This window comes from Rhinichthys klamathensis, unplaced genomic scaffold, assembly GCF_029890125.1.
Source record: "Rhinichthys klamathensis goyatoka isolate OS25496 unplaced genomic scaffold, OSU_Roscu_1.1 h1tg000001l_1, whole genome shotgun sequence".
In the NCBI taxonomy this organism is placed as follows: domain Eukaryota; kingdom Metazoa; phylum Chordata; class Actinopteri; order Cypriniformes; family Leuciscidae; genus Rhinichthys; species Rhinichthys klamathensis.
The window spans coordinates 2,040,934-2,058,121 of record NW_026606555.1 but is presented as its reverse complement, the minus strand read 5'-3'; the positions used below and the strand labels follow the sequence as shown (position 1 = coordinate 2,058,121).

Below are 17,188 nucleotides of genomic sequence, written 5' to 3'. Positions count from 1 at the left end.
GTGGTGATTTGAAAGGAGTTTTGAACAGGACCTCACTGGAACACAGTAGGGCATCGAGGAGGCCTCGATGGTGATTTAAAAGGAATTTTGAACAGGACCTCTTTGGAACACAGGCCTCCTCCACACTTGGAACAAAACATGATCATTCCATCCACACACCACAGATGCTCGATGGGGATTTAAAAGGAGTTTTGAACAGGACCTCAATGGAACACAGTCCTCCTCTACCACTTGGAACAAAACATGATCATTCCATCCTCACACCACAGATGCTCGATGGTGATTTGAAAGGAGTTTTGAACAGGACCTCTTTGGAACACAGGCCTCCTCCTCCATTTGGAACAAAACATCACCATTATATCCACACACCACAGATGCTCGATGGTGATTTGAAAGGAGTTTTGAACAGGACCTCAATGGAACACAGGCCTCCTCCTCCACTTGGAACAAAACATCACCATTATATCCTCACACCACAGATGCTCGATGGTGATTTGAAAGGAGTTTTGAACAGGACCTCTTTGGAACACAGGCCTCCTCCTCCACTTGGAACAAAACATCACCATTATATCCACACACCACAGATACTCGATGGTGATTTGAAAGGAGTTTTGAACAGGACCTCTTTGGAACACAGGCCTCCTCCTCCACTTGGAACAAAACATTACCATTATATCCTCACACCACAGATGCTCGATGGTGATTTGAAAGGAGTTTTGAACAGGACCTCTTTGGAACACAGGCCTCCTTCTCCACTTGGAACAAAACATCACCATTATATCCACACACCACAGATGCTCGATGGTGATTTGAAAGGAGTTTTGAACAGGACCTCTTTGGAACACAGGCCTCCTCCACCCCTTGGAACAAAACATCCATCGTCCCTGGGTGGGCTCGAACCACCATCCTTTCGGTTAACAGCCGAACGCGCTAACCAATTGCGCCACAGAGACCGGCGGCAAGTCAGCCACTGGGTCACGTTATAAAAAAGCACAATTGGACGTTTCCGGCAAAGACAAACTAGTTTTCCACTAGCGTAATGTGTACAGCGCGCTGAAAACCGAGACCACCTGTTGGGAAGAGAGATAGCTAATAGATACGCCCAACGTGGGGCTCGAACCCACGACCCTGAGATTAAGAGTCTCATGCTCTACCGACTGAACTAGCCGGGCGGGTGCAGGGCTTTGCTTCGGGCTGGTCGCAGATTTTAATGGAGCCTCATATTTTGCGAATCGATTGGCCTCATGTCTGAGAGCTTGATAGGTTACAAGTTACTGGTGGCCTTCTTTTATGACCAAAACCCCCATTCGATCACAGTCGAAAGTTGGAAATGGGTATTTGAAAGGTGGTGATTTGAAAGGAGTTTTGAACAGGACCTCACTGGAACACAGTAGGGCATCGAGGAGGCCTCGATGGTGATTTAAAAGGAATTTTGAACAGGACCTCTTTGGAACACAGGCCTCCTCCACACTTGGAACAAAACATGATCATTCCATCCACACACCACAGATGCTCGATGGGGATTTAAAAGGAGTTTTGAACAGGACCTCAATGGAACACAGTCCTCCTCTACCACTTGGAACAAAACATGATCATTCCATCCACACACCACAGATTCTCAATGGTGATTTGAAAGGAGTTTTGAACAGGACCTCAATGGAACAAAGGCCTCCTCCTCCACTTGGAACAAAACATCACCATTATATCCTCACACCACAGATGCTCGATGGTGATTTGAAAGGAGTTTTGAACAGGACCTCTTTGGAACACAGGCCTCCTCCTCCACTTGGAACAAAACATCACCATTATATCCACACACCACAGATGCTCGATGGTGATTTGAAAGGAGTTTTGAACAGGACCTCTTTGGAACACAGGCCTCCTCCTCCACTTGGAACAAAACATCACCATTATATCCACACACCACAGATGCTCGATGGTGATTTGAAAGGAGTTTTGAACAGGACCTCAATGGAACACAGTCCTCCTCTACCACTTGGAACAAAACATCACCATTATATCCACACACCACAGATGCTCGATGGTGATTTGAAAGGAATTTTGAACAGGACCTCTTTGGAACACAGGCCTCCTCCACACTTGGAACAAAACATGATCATTCCATCCACACACCACAGATGCTCAATGGTGATTTGAAAGGAGTTTTGAACACAGGCCTCATCCTCCACTTGGAACAAAACATCACCATTATATCCTCACACCACAGATGCTCGATGGTGATTTGAAAGGAGTTTTGAACAGGACCTCTTTGGAACACAGGCCTCCTCCACCCCTTGGAACAAAACAAGGGATGGAGGACATCACCATTATATCCTCACACCACAGATGCTCGATGGTGATTTGAAAGGAGTTTTGAACAGGACCTCTTTGGAACACAGTCTCCTCTACCATTTGGAACAAAACATGATCATTCCATCCACACACCACAGATGCTCGATGGTGATTTAAAAGGAATTTTGAACAGGACCTCTTTGGAACACAGGCCTCCTCCACACTTGGAACAAAACATGATCATTCCATCCACACACCACAGATGCTCGATGGGGATTTAAAAGGAGTTTTGAACAGGACCTCAATGGAACACAGGCCTCCTCCTCCACTTGGAACAAAACATCACCATTATATCCTCACACCACAGATGCTCGATGGTGATTTGAAAGGAGTTTTGAACAGGACCTCTTGGAACACAGGCCTCCTCCTCCACTTGGAACAAAACATCACCATTATATCCACACACCACATATGCTCGATGGTGATTTGAAAGGAGTTTTGAACAGGACCTCTTTGGAACACAGGCCTCCTCCTCCACTTGGAACAAAACATTACCATTATATTCTCACACCACAGATGCTCGATGGTGATTTGAAAGGAGTTTTGAACAGGACCTCTTTGGAACACAGGCCTCCTCCTCCACTTGGAACAAAACATCACCATTATATCCACACACCACAGATGCTCGATGGTGATTTGAAAGGAGTTTTGAACAGGACCTCTTTGGAACACAGGCCTCCTCCTCCACTTGGAACAAAACATTACCATTATATCCTCACACCACAGATGCTCGATGGTGATTTGAAAGGAGTTTTGAACAGGACCTCTTTGGAACACAGGCCTCCTCCACCCCTTGGAACAAAACATCCATCGTCCCTGGGTGGGCTCGAACCACCATCCTTTCGGTTAACAGCCGAACGCGCTAACCAATTGCGCCACAGAGACCGGCGGCAAGTCAGCCACTGGGTCAGGTTATAAAAAAGCACAATTGGACGTTTCCGGCAAAGACAAACTAGTTTTCCACTAGCGTAATGTGTACAGCGCGCTGAAAACCGAGACCACCTGTTGGGAAGAGAGATAGCTAATAGATACGCCCAACGTGGGGCTCGAACCCACGACCCTGAGATTAAGAGTCTCATGCTCTACCGACTGAGCTAGCCGGGCAGGTACAGGGCTTTGCTTCGGGCTGGTCGCAGATTTTAATGGAGCCTCATATTTTGCGAATCGATTGGCCTCATGTCTGAGAGCTTGATAGGTTACAAGTTACTGGTGGCCTCCTTTTATGACCAAAACCCCCATTCGATCACAGTCAAAAGTTGGAAATGGGTATTTGAAAGGTGGTGATTTGAAAGGAGTTTTGAACAGGACCTCACTGGAACACAGTAGGGCATCGAGGAGGCCTCGATGGTGATTTAAAAGGAATTTTGAACAGGACCTCTTTGGAACACAGGCCTCCTCCACACTTGGAACAAAACATGATCATTCCATCCACACACCACAGATGCTCGATGGGGATTTAAAAGGAGTTTTAAACAGGACCTCAATGGAACACAGGCCTCCTCCTCCACTTGGAACAAAACATCACCATTATATCCTCACACCACAGATGCTCGATGGTGATTTGAAAGGAGTTTTGAACAGGACCTCTTTGGAACACAGGCCTCCTCCTCCACTTGGAACAAAACATCACCATTATATCCACACACCACAGATGCTCGATGGTGATTTGAAAGGAGTTTTGAACAGGACCTCTTTGGAACACAGGCCTCCTCCTCCACTTGGAACAAAACATTACCATTATATCCTCACACCACAGATGCTCGATGGTGATTTGAAAGGAGTTTTGAACAGGACCTCTTTGGAACACAGGCCTCCTCCTCCACTTGGAACAAAACATCACCATTATATCCACACACCACAGATGCTCGATGGTGATTTGAAAGGAGTTTTGAACAGGACCTCTTTGGAACACAGGCCTCCTCCACCCCTTGGAACAAAACATCCATCGTCCCTGGGTGGGCTCGAACCACCATCCTTTCGGTTAACAGCCGAACGCGCTAACCAATTGCGCCACAGAGACCGGCGGCAAGTCAGCCACTGGGTCACGTTATAAAAAAGCACAATTGGACGTTTCCGGCAAAGACAAACAAGTTATCCACTAGCGTAATGTGTACAGCGCGCTGAAAACCGAGACCACCTGTTGGGAAGAGAGATAGCTAATAGATACGCCCAACGTGGGGCTCGAACCCACGACCCTGAGATTAAGAGTCTCATGCTCTACCGACTGAGCTAGCCGGGCGGGTGCAGGGCTTTGCTTCGGGCTGGTCGCAGATTTTAATGGAGCCTCATATTTTGCGAATCGATTGGCCTCATGTCTGAGAGCTTGATAGGTTACAAGTTACTGGTGGCCTCCTTTTATGACCAAAACCCCCATTAGATCACAGTCAAAAGTTGGAAATGGGTATTTGAAAGGTGGTGATTTGAAAGGAGTTTTGAACAGGACCTCACTGGAACACAGTAGGGCATCGAGGAGGCCTCGATGGTGATTTAAAAGGAATTTTGAACAGGACCTCTTTGGAACACAGGCCTCCTCCACACTTGGAACAAAACATGATCATTCCATCCACACACCACAGATGCTCGATGGGGATTTAAAAGGAGTTTTGAACAGGACCTCAATGGAACACAGTCCTCCTCTACCACTTGGAACAAAACATGATCATTCCATCCTCACACCACAGATGCTCGATGGTGATTTGAAAGGAGTTTTGAACAGGACCTCTTTGGAACACAGGCCTCCTCCTCCATTTGGAACAAAACATCACCATTATATCCACACACCACAGATGCTCGATGGTGATTTGAAAGGAGTTTTGAACAGGACCTCAATGGAACACAGGCCTCCTCCTCCACTTGGAACAAAACATCACCATTATATCCTCACACCACAGATGCTCGATGGTGATTTGAAAGGAGTTTTGAACAGGACCTCTTTGGAACACAGGCCTCCTCCTCCACTTGGAACAAAACATCACCATTATATCCACACACCACAGATACTCGATGGTGATTTGAAAGGAGTTTTGAACAGGACCTCTTTGGAACACAGGCCTCCTCCTCCACTTGGAACAAAACATTACCATTATATCCTCACACCACAGATGCTCGATGGTGATTTGAAAGGAGTTTTGAACAGGACCTCTTTGGAACACAGGCCTCCTTCTCCACTTGGAACAAAACATCACCATTATATCCACACACCACAGATGCTCGATGGTGATTTGAAAGGAGTTTTGAACAGGACCTCTTTGGAACACAGGCCTCCTCCACCCCTTGGAACAAAACATCCATCGTCCCTGGGTGGGCTCGAACCACCATCCTTTCGGTTAACAGCCGAACGCGCTAACCAATTGCGCCACAGAGACCGGCGGCAAGTCAGCCACTGGGTCACGTTATAAAAAAGCACAATTGGACGTTTCCGGCAAAGACAAACAAGTTTTCCACTAGCGTAATGTGTACAGCGCGCTGAAAACCGAGACCACCTGTTGGGAAGAGAGATAGCTAATAGATACGCCCAACGTGGGGCTCGAACCCACGACCCTGAGATTAAGAGTCTCATGCTCTACCGACTGAACTAGCCGGGCGGGTGCAGGGCTTTGCTTCGGGCTGGTCGCAGATTTTAATGGAGCCTCATATTTTGCGAATCGATTGGCCTCATGTCTGAGAGCTTGATAGGTTACAAGTTACTGGTGGCCTTCTTTTATGACCAAAACCCCCATTCGATCACAGTCGAAAGTTGGAAATGGGTATTTGAAAGGTGGTGATTTGAAAGGAGTTTTGAACAGGACCTCACTGGAACACAGTAGGGCATCGAGGAGGCCTCGATGGTGATTTAAAAGGAATTTTGAACAGGACCTCTTTGGAACACAGGCCTCCTCCACACTTGGAACAAAACATGATCATTCCATCCACACACCACAGATGCTCGATGGGGATTTAAAAGGAGTTTTGAACAGGACCTCAATGGAACACAGTCCTCCTCTACCACTTGGAACAAAACATGATCATTCCATCCACACACCACAGATTCTCAATGGTGATTTGAAAGGAGTTTTGAACAGGACCTCAATGGAACAAAGGCCTCCTCCTCCACTTGGAACAAAACATCACCATTATATCCTCACACCACAGATGCTCGATGGTGATTTGAAAGGAGTTTTGAACAGGACCTCTTTGGAACACAGGCCTCCTCCTCCACTTGGAACAAAACATCACCATTATATCCACACACCACAGATGCTCGATGGTGATTTGAAAGGAGTTTTGAACAGGACCTCTTTGGAACACAGGCCTCCTCCTCCACTTGGAACAAAACATCACCATTATATCCACACACCACAGATGCTCGATGGTGATTTGAAAGGAGTTTTGAACAGGACCTCAATGGAACACAGTCCTCCTCTACCACTTGGAACAAAACATCACCATTATATCCACACACCTCAGATGCTCGATGGTGATTTGAAAGGAATTTTGAACAGGACCTCTTTGGAACACAGGCCTCCTCCACACTTGGAACAAAACATGATCATTCCATCCACACACCACAGATGCTCAATGGTGATTTGAAAGGAGTTTTGAACACAGGCCTCATCCTCCACTTGGAACAAAACATCACCATTATATCCTCACACCACAGATGCTCGATGGTGATTTGAAAGGAGTTTTGAACAGGACCTCTTTGGAACACAGGCCTCCTCCACCCCTTGGAACAAAACAAGGGATGGAGGACATCACCATTATATCCTCACACCACAGATGCTCGATGGTGATTTGAAAGGAGTTTTGAACAGGACCTCTTTGGAACACAGTCTCCTCTACCATTTGGAACAAAACATGATCATTCCATCCACACACCACAGATGCTCGATGGTGATTTAAAAGGAATTTTGAACAGGACCTCTTTGGAACACAGGCCTCCTCCACACTTGGAACAAAACATGATCATTCCATCCACACACCACAGATGCTCGATGGGGATTTAAAAGGAGTTTTGAACAGGACCTCAATGGAACACAGGCCTCCTCCTCCACTTGGAACAAAACATCACCATTATATCCTCACACCACAGATGCTCGATGGTGATTTGAAAGGAGTTTTGAACAGGACCTCTTGGAACACAGGCCTCCTCCTCCACTTGGAACAAAACATCACCATTATATCCACACACCACATATGCTCGATGGTGATTTGAAAGGAGTTTTGAACAGGACCTCTTTGGAACACAGGCCTCCTCCTCCACTTGGAACAAAACATTACCATTATATCCTCACACCACAGATGCTCGATGGTGATTTGAAAGGAGTTTTGAACAGGACCTCTTTGGAACACAGGCCTCCTCCTCCACTTGGAACAAAACATCACCATTATATCCACACACCACAGATGCTCGATGGTGATTTGAAAGGAGTTTTGAACAGGACCTCTTTGGAACACAGGCCTCCTCCTCCACTTGGAACAAAACATTACCATTATATCCTCACACCACAGATGCTCGATGGTGATTTGAAAGGAGTTTTGAACAGGACCTCTTTGGAACACAGGCCTCCTCCACCCCTTGGAACAAAACATCCATCGTCCCTGGGTGGGCTCGAACCACCATCCTTTCGGTTAACAGCCGAACGCGCTAACCAATTGCGCCACAGAGACCGGCGGCAAGTCAGCCACTGGGTCAGGTTATAAAAAAGCACAACTGAACGTTTCCGGCAAAGACAAACTAGTTTTCCACTAGCGTAATGTGTACAGCGCGCTGAAAACCGAGACCACCTGTTGGGAAGAGAGATAGCTAATAGATACGCCCAACGTGGGGCTCGAACCCACGACCCTGAGATTAAGAGTCTCATGCTCTACCGACTGAGCTAGCCGGGCGGGTGCAGGGCTTTGCTTCGGGCTGGTCGCAGATTTTAATGGAGCCTCATATTTTGCGAATCGATTGGCCTCATGTCTGAGAGCTTGATAGGTTACAAGTTACTGGTGGCCTCCTTTTATGACCAAAACCCCCATTCGATCACAGTCAAAAGTTGGAAATGGGTATTTGAAAGGTGGTGATTTGAAAGGAGTTTTGAACAGGACCTCACTGGAACACAGTAGGGCATCGAGGAGGCCTCGATGGTGATTTAAAAGGAATTTTGAACAGGACCTCTTTGGAACACAGGCCTCCTCCACACTTGGAACAAAACATGATCATTCCATCCACACACCACAGATGCTCGATGGGGATTTAAAAGGAGTTTTAAACAGGACCTCAATGGAACACAGGCCTCCTCCTCCACTTGGAACAAAACATCACCATTATATCCTCACACCACAGATGCTCGATGGTGATTTGAAAGGAGTTTTGAACAGGACCTCTTTGGAACACAGGCCTCCTCCTCCACTTGGAACAAAACATCACCATTATATCCACACACCACAGATGCTCGATGGTGATTTGAAAGGAGTTTTGAACAGGACCTCTTTGGAACACAGGCCTCCTCCTCCACTTGGAACAAAACATTACCATTATATCCTCACACCACAGATGCTCGATGGTGATTTGAAAGGAGTTTTGAACAGGACCTCTTTGGAACACAGGCCTCCTCCTCCACTTGGAACAAAACATCACCATTATATCCACACACCACAGATGCTCGATGGTGATTTGAAAGGAGTTTTGAACAGGACCTCTTTGGAACACAGGCCTCCTCCACCCCTTGGAACAAAACATCCATCGTCCCTGGGTGGGCTCGAACCACCATCCTTTTGGTTAACAGCCGAACGCGCTAACCAATTGCGCCACAGAGACCGGCGGCAAGTCAGCCACTGGGTCACGTTATAAAAAAGCACAATTGGACGTTTCCGGCAAAGACAAACAAGTTTTCCACTAGCGTAATGTGTACAGCGCGCTGAAAACCGAGACCACCTGTTGGGAAGAGAGATAGCTAATAGATACGCCCAACGTGGGGCTCGAACCCACGACCCTGAGATTAAGAGTCTCATGCTCTACCGACTGAGCTAGCCGGGCGGGTGCAGGGCTTTGCTTCGGGCTGGTCGCAGATTTTAATGGAGCCTCATATTTTGCGAATCGATTGGCCTCATGTCTGAGAGCTTGATAGGTTACAAGTTACTGGTGGCCTCCTTTTATGACCAAAACCCCCATTAGATCACAGTCAAAAGTTGGAAATGGGTATTTGAAAGGTGGTGATTTGAAAGGAGTTTTGAACAGGACCTCACTGGAACACAGTAGGGCATCGAGGAGGCCTCGATGGTGATTTAAAAGGAATTTTGAACAGGACCTCTTTGGAACACAGGCCTCCTCCACACTTGGAACAAAACATGATCATTCCATCCACACACCACAGATGCTCGATGGGGATTTAAAAGGAGTTTTGAACAGGACCTCAATGGAACACAGTCCTCCTCTACCACTTGGAACAAAACATGATCATTCCATCCTCACACCACAGATGCTCGATGGTGATTTGAAAGGAGTTTTGAACAGGACCTCTTTGGAACACAGGCCTCCTCCTCCATTTGGAACAAAACATCACCATTATATCCACACACCACAGATGCTCGATGGTGATTTGAAAGGAGTTTTGAACAGGACCTCAATGGAACACAGGCCTCCTCCTCCACTTGGAACAAAACATCACCATTATATCCTCACACCACAGATGCTCGATGGTGATTTGAAAGGAGTTTTGAACAGGACCTCTTTGGAACACAGGCCTCCTCCTCCACTTGGAACAAAACATCACCATTATATCCACACACCACAGATACTCGATGGTGATTTGAAAGGAGTTTTGAACAGGACCTCTTTGGAACACGGGCCTCCTCCTCCACTTGGAACAAAACATTACCATTATATCCTCACACCACAGATGCTCGATGGTGATTTGAAAGGAGTTTTGAACAGGACCTCTTTGGAACACAGGCCTCCTTCTCCACTTGGAACAAAACATCACCATTATATCCACACACCACAGATGCTCGATGGTGATTTGAAAGGAGTTTTGAACAGGACCTCTTTGGAACACAGGCCTCCTCCACCCCTTGGAACAAAACATCCATCGTCCCTGGGTGGGCTCGAACCACCATCCTTTCGGTTAACAGCCGAACGCGCTAACCAATTGCGCCACAGAGACCGGCGGCAAGTCAGCCACTGGGTCACGTTATAAAAAAGCACAATTGGACCTTTCCGGCAAAGACAAACAAGTTTTCCACTAGCGTAATGTGTACAGCGCGCTGAAAACCGAGACCACCTGTTGGGAAGAGAGATAGCTAATAGATACGCCCAACGTGGGGCTCGAACCCACGACCCTGAGATTAAGAGTCTCATGCTCTACCGACTGAGCTAGCCGGGCGGGTGCAGGGCTTTGCTTCGGGCTGGTCGCAGATTTTAATGGAGCCTCATATTTTGCGAATCGATTGGCCTCATGTCTGAGAGCTTGATAGGTTACAAGTTACTGGTGGCCTTCTTTTATGACCAAAACCCCCATTCGATCACAGTCGAAAGTTGGAAATGGGTATTTGAAAGGTGGTGATTTGAAAGGAGTTTTGAACAGGACCTCACTGGAACACAGTAGGGCATCGAGGAGGCCTCGATGGTGATTTAAAAGGAATTTTGAACAGGACCTCTTTGGAACACAGGCCTCCTCCACACTTGGAACAAAACATGATCATTCCATCCACACACCACAGATGCTCGATGGGGATTTAAAAGGAGTTTTGAACAGGACCTCAATGGAACACAGTCCTCCTCTACCACTTGGAACAAAACATGATCATTCCATCCACACACCACAGATTCTCAATGGTGATTTGAAAGGAGTTTTGAACAGGACCTCAATGGAACAAAGGCCTCCTCCTCCACTTGGAACAAAACATCACCATTATATCCTCACACCACAGATGCTCGATGGTGATTTGAAAGGAGTTTTGAACAGGACCTCTTTGGAACACAGGCCTCCTCCTCCACTTGGAACAAAACATCACCATTATATCCACACACCACAGATGCTCGATGGTGATTTGAAAGGAGTTTTGAACAGGACCTCTTTGGAACACAGGCCTCCTCCTCCACTTGGAACAAAACATCACCATTATATCCACACACCACAGATGCTCGATGGTGATTTGAAAGGAGTTTTGAACAGGACCTCAATGGAACACAGTCCTCCTCTACCACTTGGAACAAAACATCACCATTATATCCACACACCACAGATGCTCGATGGTGATTTGAAAGGAATTTTGAACAGGACCTCTTTGGAACACAGGCCTCCTCCACACTTGGAACAAAACATGATCATTCCATCCACACACCACAGATGCTCAATGGTGATTTGAAAGGAGTTTTGAACACAGGCCTCATCCTCCACTTGGAACAAAACATCACCATTATATCCTCACACCACAGATGCTCGATGGTGATTTGAAAGGAGTTTTGAACAGGACCTCTTTGGAACACAGGCCTCCTCCACCCCTTGGAACAAAACAAGGGATGGAGGACATCACCATTATATCCTCACACCACAGATGCTCGATGGTGATTTGAAAGGAGTTTTGAACAGGACCTCTTTGGAACACAGTCTCCTCTACCATTTGGAACAAAACATGATCATTCCATCCACACACCACAGATGCTCGATGGTGATTTAAAAGGAATTTTGAACAGGACCTCTTTGGAACACAGGCCTCCTCCACACTTGGAACAAAACATGATCATTCCATCCACACACGACAGATGCTCGATGGGGATTTAAAAGGAGTTTTGAACAGGACCTCAATGGAACACAGGCCTCCTCCTCCACTTGGAACAAAACATCACCATTATATCCTCACACCACAGATGCTCGATGGTGATTTGAAAGGAGTTTTGAACAGGACCTCTTGGAACACAGGCCTCCTCCTCCACTTGGAACAAAACATCACCATTATATCCACACACCACATATGCTCGATGGTGATTTGAAAGGAGTTTTGAACAGGACCTCTTTGGAACACAGGCCTCCTCCTCCACTTGGAACAAAACATTACCATTATATCCTCACACCACAGATGCTCGATGGTGATTTGAAAGGAGTTTTGAACAGGACCTCTTTGGAACACAGGCCTCCTCCTCCACTTGGAACAAAACATCACCATTATATCCACACACCACAGATGCTCGATGGTGATTTGAAAGGAGTTTTGAACAGGACCTCTTTGGAACACAGGCCTCCTCCTCCACTTGGAACAAAACATTACCATTATATCCTCACACCACAGATGCTCGATGGTGATTTGAAAGGAGTTTTGAACAGGACCTCTTTGGAACACAGGCCTCCTCCACCCCTTGGAACAAAACATCCATCGTCCCTGGGTGGGCTCGAACCACCATCCTTTCGGTTAACAGCCGAACGCGCTAACCAATTGCGCCACAGAGACCGGCGGCAAGTCAGCCACTGGGTCAGGTTATAAAAAAGCACAATTGGACGTTTCCGGCAAAGACAAACTAGTTTTCCACTAGCGTAATGTGTACAGCGCGCTGAAAACCGAGACCACCTGTTGGGAAGAGAGATAGCTAATAGATACGCCCAACGTGGGGCTCGAACCCACGACCCTGAGATTAAGAGTCTCATGCTCTACCGACTGAGCTAGCCGGGCGGGTGCAGGGCTTTGCTTCGGGCTGGTCGCAGATTTTAATGGAGCCTCATATTTTGCGAATCGATTGGCCTCATGTCTGAGAGCTTGATAGGTTACAAGTTACTGGTGGCCTCCTTTTATGACCAAAACCCCCATTCGATCACAGTCAAAAGTTGGAAATGGGTATTTGAAAGGTGGTGATTTGAAAGTAGTTTTGAACAGGACCTCACTGGAACACAGTAGGGCATCGAGGAGGCCTCGATGGTGATTTAAAAGGAATTTTGAACAGGACCTCTTTGGAACACAGGCCTCCTCCACACTTGGAACAAAACATGATCATTCCATCCACACACCACAGATGCTCGATGGGGATTTAAAAGGAGTTTTAAACAGGACCTCAATGGAACACAGGCCTCCTCCTCCACTTGGAACAAAACATCACCATTATATCCTCACACCACAGATGCTCGATGGTGATTTGAAAGGAGTTTTGAACAGGACCTCTTTGGAACACAGGCCTCCTCCTCCACTTGGAACAAAACATCACCATTATATCCACACACCACAGATGCTCGATGGTGATTTGAAAGGAGTTTTGAACAGGACCTCTTTGGAACACAGGCCTCCTCCTCCACTTGGAACAAAACATTACCATTATATCCTCACACCACAGATGCTCGATGGTGATTTGAAAGGAGTTTTGAACAGGACCTCTTTGGAACACAGGCCTCCTCCTCCACTTGGAACAAAACATCACCATTATATCCACACACCACAGATGCTCGATGGTGATTTGAAAGGAGTTTTGAACAGGACCTCTTTGGAACACAGGCCTCCTCCACCCCTTGGAACAAAACATCCATCGTCCCTGGGTGGGCTCGAACCACCATCCTTTTGGTTAACAGCCGAACGCGCTAACCAATTGCGCCACAGAGACCGGCGGCAAGTCAGCCACTGGGTCACGTTATAAAAAAGCACAATTGGACGTTTCCGGCAAAGACAAACAAGTTTTCCACTAGCGTAATGTGTTCAGCGCGCTGAAAACCGAGACCACCTGTTGGGAAGAGAGATAGCTAATAGATACGCCCAACGTGGGGCTCGAACCCACGACCCTGAGATTAAGAGTCTCATGCTCTACCGACTGAGCTAGCCGGGCGGGTGCAGGGCTTTGCTTCGGGCTGGTCGCAGATTTTAATGGAGCCTCATATTTTGCGAATCGATTGGCCTCATGTCTGAGAGCTTGATAGGTTACAAGTTACTGGTGGCCTCCTTTTATGACCAAAACCCCCATTAGATCACAGTCAAAAGTTGGAAATGGGTATTTGAAAGGTGGTGATTTGAAAGGAGTTTTGAACAGGACCTCACTGGAACACAGTAGGGCATCGAGGAGGCCTCGATGGTGATTTAAAAGGAATTTTGAACAGGACCTCTTTGGAACACAGGCCTCCTCCACACTTGGAACAAAACATGATCATTCCATCCACACACCACAGATGCTCGATGGGGATTTAAAAGGAGTTTTGAACAGGACCTCAATGGAACACAGTCCTCCTCTACCACTTGGAACAAAACATGATCATTCCATCCTCACACCACAGATGCTCGATGGTGATTTGAAAGGAGTTTTGAACAGGACCTCTTTGGAACACAGGCCTCCTCCTCCATTTGGAACAAAACATCACCATTATATCCACACACCACAGATGCTCGATGGTGATTTGAAAGGAGTTTTGAACAGGACCTCAATGGAACACAGGCCTCCTCCTCCACTTGGAACAAAACATCACCATTATATCCTCACACCACAGATGCTCGATGGTGATTTGAAAGGAGTTTTGAACAGGACCTCTTTGGAACCCAGGCCTCCTCCTCCACTTGGAACAAAACATCACCATTATATCCACACACCACAGATACTCGATGGTGATTTGAAAGGAGTTTTGAACAGGACCTCTTTGGAACACAGGCCTCCTCCTCCACTTGGAACAAAACATTACCATTATATCCTCACACCACAGATGCTCGATGGTGATTTGAAAGGAGTTTTGAACAGGACCTCTTTGGAACACAGGCCTCCTTCTCCACTTGGAACAAAACATCACCATTATATCCACACACCACAGATGCTCGATGGTGATTTGAAAGGAGTTTTGAACAGGACCTCTTTGGAACACAGGCCTCCTCCACCCCTTGGAACAAAACATCCATCGTCCCTGGGTGGGCTCGAACCACCATCCTTTCGGTTAACAGCCGAACGCGCTAACCAATTGCGCCACAGAGACCGGCGGCAAGTCAGCCACTGGGTCACGTTATAAAAAAGCACAATTGGACGTTTCCGGCAAAGACAAACAAGTTTTCCACTAGCGTAATGTGTACAGCGCGCTGAAAACCGAGACCACCTGTTGGGAAGAGAGATAGCTAATAGATACGCCCAACGTGGGGCTCGAACCCACGACCCTGAGATTAAGAGTCTCATGCTCTACCGACTGAACTAGCCGGGCGGGTGCAGGGCTTTGCTTCGGGCTGGTCGCAGATTTTAATGGAGCCTCATATTTTGCGAATCGATTGGCCTCATGTCTGAGAGCTTGATAGGTTACAAGTTACTGGTGGCCTTCTTTTATGACCAAAACCCCCATTCGATCACAGTCGAAAGTTGGAAATGGGTATTTGAAAGGTGGTGATTTGAAAGGAGTTTTGAACAGGACCTCACTGGAACACAGTAGGGCATCGAGGAGGCCTCGATGGTGATTTAAAAGGAATTTTGAACAGGACCTCTTTGGAACACAGGCCTCCTCCACACTTGGAACAAAACATGATCATTCCATCCACACACCACAGATGCTCGATGGGGATTTAAAAGGAGTTTTGAACAGGACCTCAATGGAACACAGGCCTCCTCCTCCACTTGGAACAAAACATCACCATTATATCCTCACACCACAGATGCTCGATGGTGATTTGAAAGGAGTTTTGAACAGGACCTCTTGGAACACAGGCCTCCTCCTCCACTTGGAACAAAACATCACCATTATATCCACACACCACATATGCTCGATGGTGATTTGAAAGGAGTTTTGAACAGGACCTCTTTGGAACACAGGCCTCCTCCTCCACTTGGAACAAAACATTACCATTATATCCTCACACCACAGATGCTCGATGGTGATTTGAAAGGAGTTTTGAACAGGACCTCTTTGGAACACAGGCCTCCTCCTCCACTTGGAACAAAACATCACCATTATATCCACACACCACAGATGCTCGATGGTGATTTGAAAGGAGTTTTGAACAGGACCTCTTTGGAACACAGGCCTCCTCCTCCACTTGGAACAAAACATTACCATTATATCCTCACACCACAGATGCTCGATGGTGATTTGAAAGGAGTTTTGAACAGGACCTCTTTGGAACACAGGCCTCCTCCACCCCTTGGAACAAAACATCCATCGTCCCTGGGTGGGCTCGAACCACCATCCTTTCGGTTAACAGCCGAACGCGCTAACCAATTGCGCCACAGAGACCGGCGGCAAGTCAGCCACTGGGTCAGGTTATAAAAAAGCACAATTGGACGTTTCCGGCAAAGACAAACTAGTTTTCCACTAGCGTAATGTGTACAGCGCGCTGAAAACCGAGACCACCTGTTGGGAAGAGAGATAGCTAATAGATACGCCCAACGTGGGGCTCGAACCCACGACCCTGAGATTAAGAGTCTCATGCTCTACCGACTGAGCTAGCCGGGCGGGTGCAGGGCTTTGCTTCGGGCTGGTCGCAGATTTTAATGGAGCCTCATATTTTGCGAATCGATTGGCCTCATGTCTGAGAGCTTGATAGGTTACAAGTTACTGGTGGCCTCCTTTTATGACCAAAACCCCCATTCGATCACAGTCAAAAGTTGGAAATGGGTATTTGAAAGGTGGTGATTTGAAAGGAGTTTTGAACAGGACCTCACTGGAACACAGTAGGGCATCGAGGAGGCCTCGATGGTGATTTAAAAGGAATTTTGAACAGGACCTCTTTGGAACACAGGCCTCCTCCACACTTGGAACAAAACATGATCATTCCATCCACACACCACAGATGCTCGATGGGGATTTAAAAGGAGTTTTAAACAGGACCTCAATGGAACACAGGCCTCCTCCTCCACTTGGAACAAAACATCACCATTATATCCTCACACCACAGATGCTCGATGGTGATTTGAAAGGAGTTTTGAACAGGACCTCTT

At 47.1% G+C, this 17,188-nt stretch overlaps 19 non-coding genes across 19 annotated transcripts; all 19 read right to left on the bottom strand.

Annotated features, from left to right (window-relative positions):
- Nucleotides 1-879: 879 nt before the first annotated feature.
- On the bottom strand, nucleotides 880-953 carry trnan-guu (transfer RNA asparagine (anticodon GUU)). Its single transcript has one exon. It is a non-coding gene; the product is annotated as a tRNA-Asn (tRNA).
- A 2,210-nt stretch (nucleotides 954-3,163) lies between these two features.
- On the bottom strand, nucleotides 3,164-3,237 carry trnan-guu (transfer RNA asparagine (anticodon GUU)). Its single transcript has one exon. It is a non-coding gene; the product is annotated as a tRNA-Asn (tRNA).
- A 146-nt stretch (nucleotides 3,238-3,383) lies between these two features.
- On the bottom strand, nucleotides 3,384-3,456 carry trnak-cuu (transfer RNA lysine (anticodon CUU)). Its single transcript has one exon. It is a non-coding gene; the product is annotated as a tRNA-Lys (tRNA).
- An 842-nt stretch (nucleotides 3,457-4,298) lies between these two features.
- On the bottom strand, nucleotides 4,299-4,372 carry trnan-guu (transfer RNA asparagine (anticodon GUU)). The gene has a single exon. It is a non-coding gene; the product is annotated as a tRNA-Asn (tRNA).
- Nucleotides 4,373-4,518: 146 nt separating this feature from the next.
- On the bottom strand, nucleotides 4,519-4,591 carry trnak-cuu (transfer RNA lysine (anticodon CUU)). The gene has a single exon. It is a non-coding gene; the product is annotated as a tRNA-Lys (tRNA).
- Nucleotides 4,592-5,643: 1,052 nt separating this feature from the next.
- On the bottom strand, nucleotides 5,644-5,717 carry trnan-guu (transfer RNA asparagine (anticodon GUU)). The gene has a single exon. It is a non-coding gene; the product is annotated as a tRNA-Asn (tRNA).
- A 2,210-nt stretch (nucleotides 5,718-7,927) lies between these two features.
- Nucleotides 7,928-8,001, bottom strand: trnan-guu (transfer RNA asparagine (anticodon GUU)). Its single transcript has one exon. It is a non-coding gene; the product is annotated as a tRNA-Asn (tRNA).
- A 146-nt stretch (nucleotides 8,002-8,147) lies between these two features.
- Nucleotides 8,148-8,220, bottom strand: trnak-cuu (transfer RNA lysine (anticodon CUU)). The gene has a single exon. It is a non-coding gene; the product is annotated as a tRNA-Lys (tRNA).
- An 842-nt stretch (nucleotides 8,221-9,062) lies between these two features.
- Nucleotides 9,063-9,136, bottom strand: trnan-guu (transfer RNA asparagine (anticodon GUU)). Its single transcript has one exon. It is a non-coding gene; the product is annotated as a tRNA-Asn (tRNA).
- A 146-nt stretch (nucleotides 9,137-9,282) lies between these two features.
- trnak-cuu (transfer RNA lysine (anticodon CUU)) lies at nucleotides 9,283-9,355 on the bottom strand. The gene has a single exon. It is a non-coding gene; the product is annotated as a tRNA-Lys (tRNA).
- Nucleotides 9,356-10,407: 1,052 nt separating this feature from the next.
- trnan-guu (transfer RNA asparagine (anticodon GUU)) lies at nucleotides 10,408-10,481 on the bottom strand. Its single transcript has one exon. It is a non-coding gene; the product is annotated as a tRNA-Asn (tRNA).
- A 146-nt stretch (nucleotides 10,482-10,627) lies between these two features.
- On the bottom strand, nucleotides 10,628-10,700 carry trnak-cuu (transfer RNA lysine (anticodon CUU)). Its single transcript has one exon. It is a non-coding gene; the product is annotated as a tRNA-Lys (tRNA).
- A 1,991-nt stretch (nucleotides 10,701-12,691) lies between these two features.
- On the bottom strand, nucleotides 12,692-12,765 carry trnan-guu (transfer RNA asparagine (anticodon GUU)). The gene has a single exon. It is a non-coding gene; the product is annotated as a tRNA-Asn (tRNA).
- A 146-nt stretch (nucleotides 12,766-12,911) lies between these two features.
- On the bottom strand, nucleotides 12,912-12,984 carry trnak-cuu (transfer RNA lysine (anticodon CUU)). Its single transcript has one exon. It is a non-coding gene; the product is annotated as a tRNA-Lys (tRNA).
- Nucleotides 12,985-13,826: 842 nt separating this feature from the next.
- trnan-guu (transfer RNA asparagine (anticodon GUU)) lies at nucleotides 13,827-13,900 on the bottom strand. The gene has a single exon. It is a non-coding gene; the product is annotated as a tRNA-Asn (tRNA).
- A 146-nt stretch (nucleotides 13,901-14,046) lies between these two features.
- On the bottom strand, nucleotides 14,047-14,119 carry trnak-cuu (transfer RNA lysine (anticodon CUU)). The gene has a single exon. It is a non-coding gene; the product is annotated as a tRNA-Lys (tRNA).
- Nucleotides 14,120-15,171: 1,052 nt separating this feature from the next.
- trnan-guu (transfer RNA asparagine (anticodon GUU)) lies at nucleotides 15,172-15,245 on the bottom strand. Its single transcript has one exon. It is a non-coding gene; the product is annotated as a tRNA-Asn (tRNA).
- Nucleotides 15,246-16,410: 1,165 nt separating this feature from the next.
- On the bottom strand, nucleotides 16,411-16,484 carry trnan-guu (transfer RNA asparagine (anticodon GUU)). The gene has a single exon. It is a non-coding gene; the product is annotated as a tRNA-Asn (tRNA).
- A 146-nt stretch (nucleotides 16,485-16,630) lies between these two features.
- On the bottom strand, nucleotides 16,631-16,703 carry trnak-cuu (transfer RNA lysine (anticodon CUU)). Its single transcript has one exon. It is a non-coding gene; the product is annotated as a tRNA-Lys (tRNA).
- Between the last annotated feature and the right edge of the window lie 485 nt (nucleotides 16,704-17,188).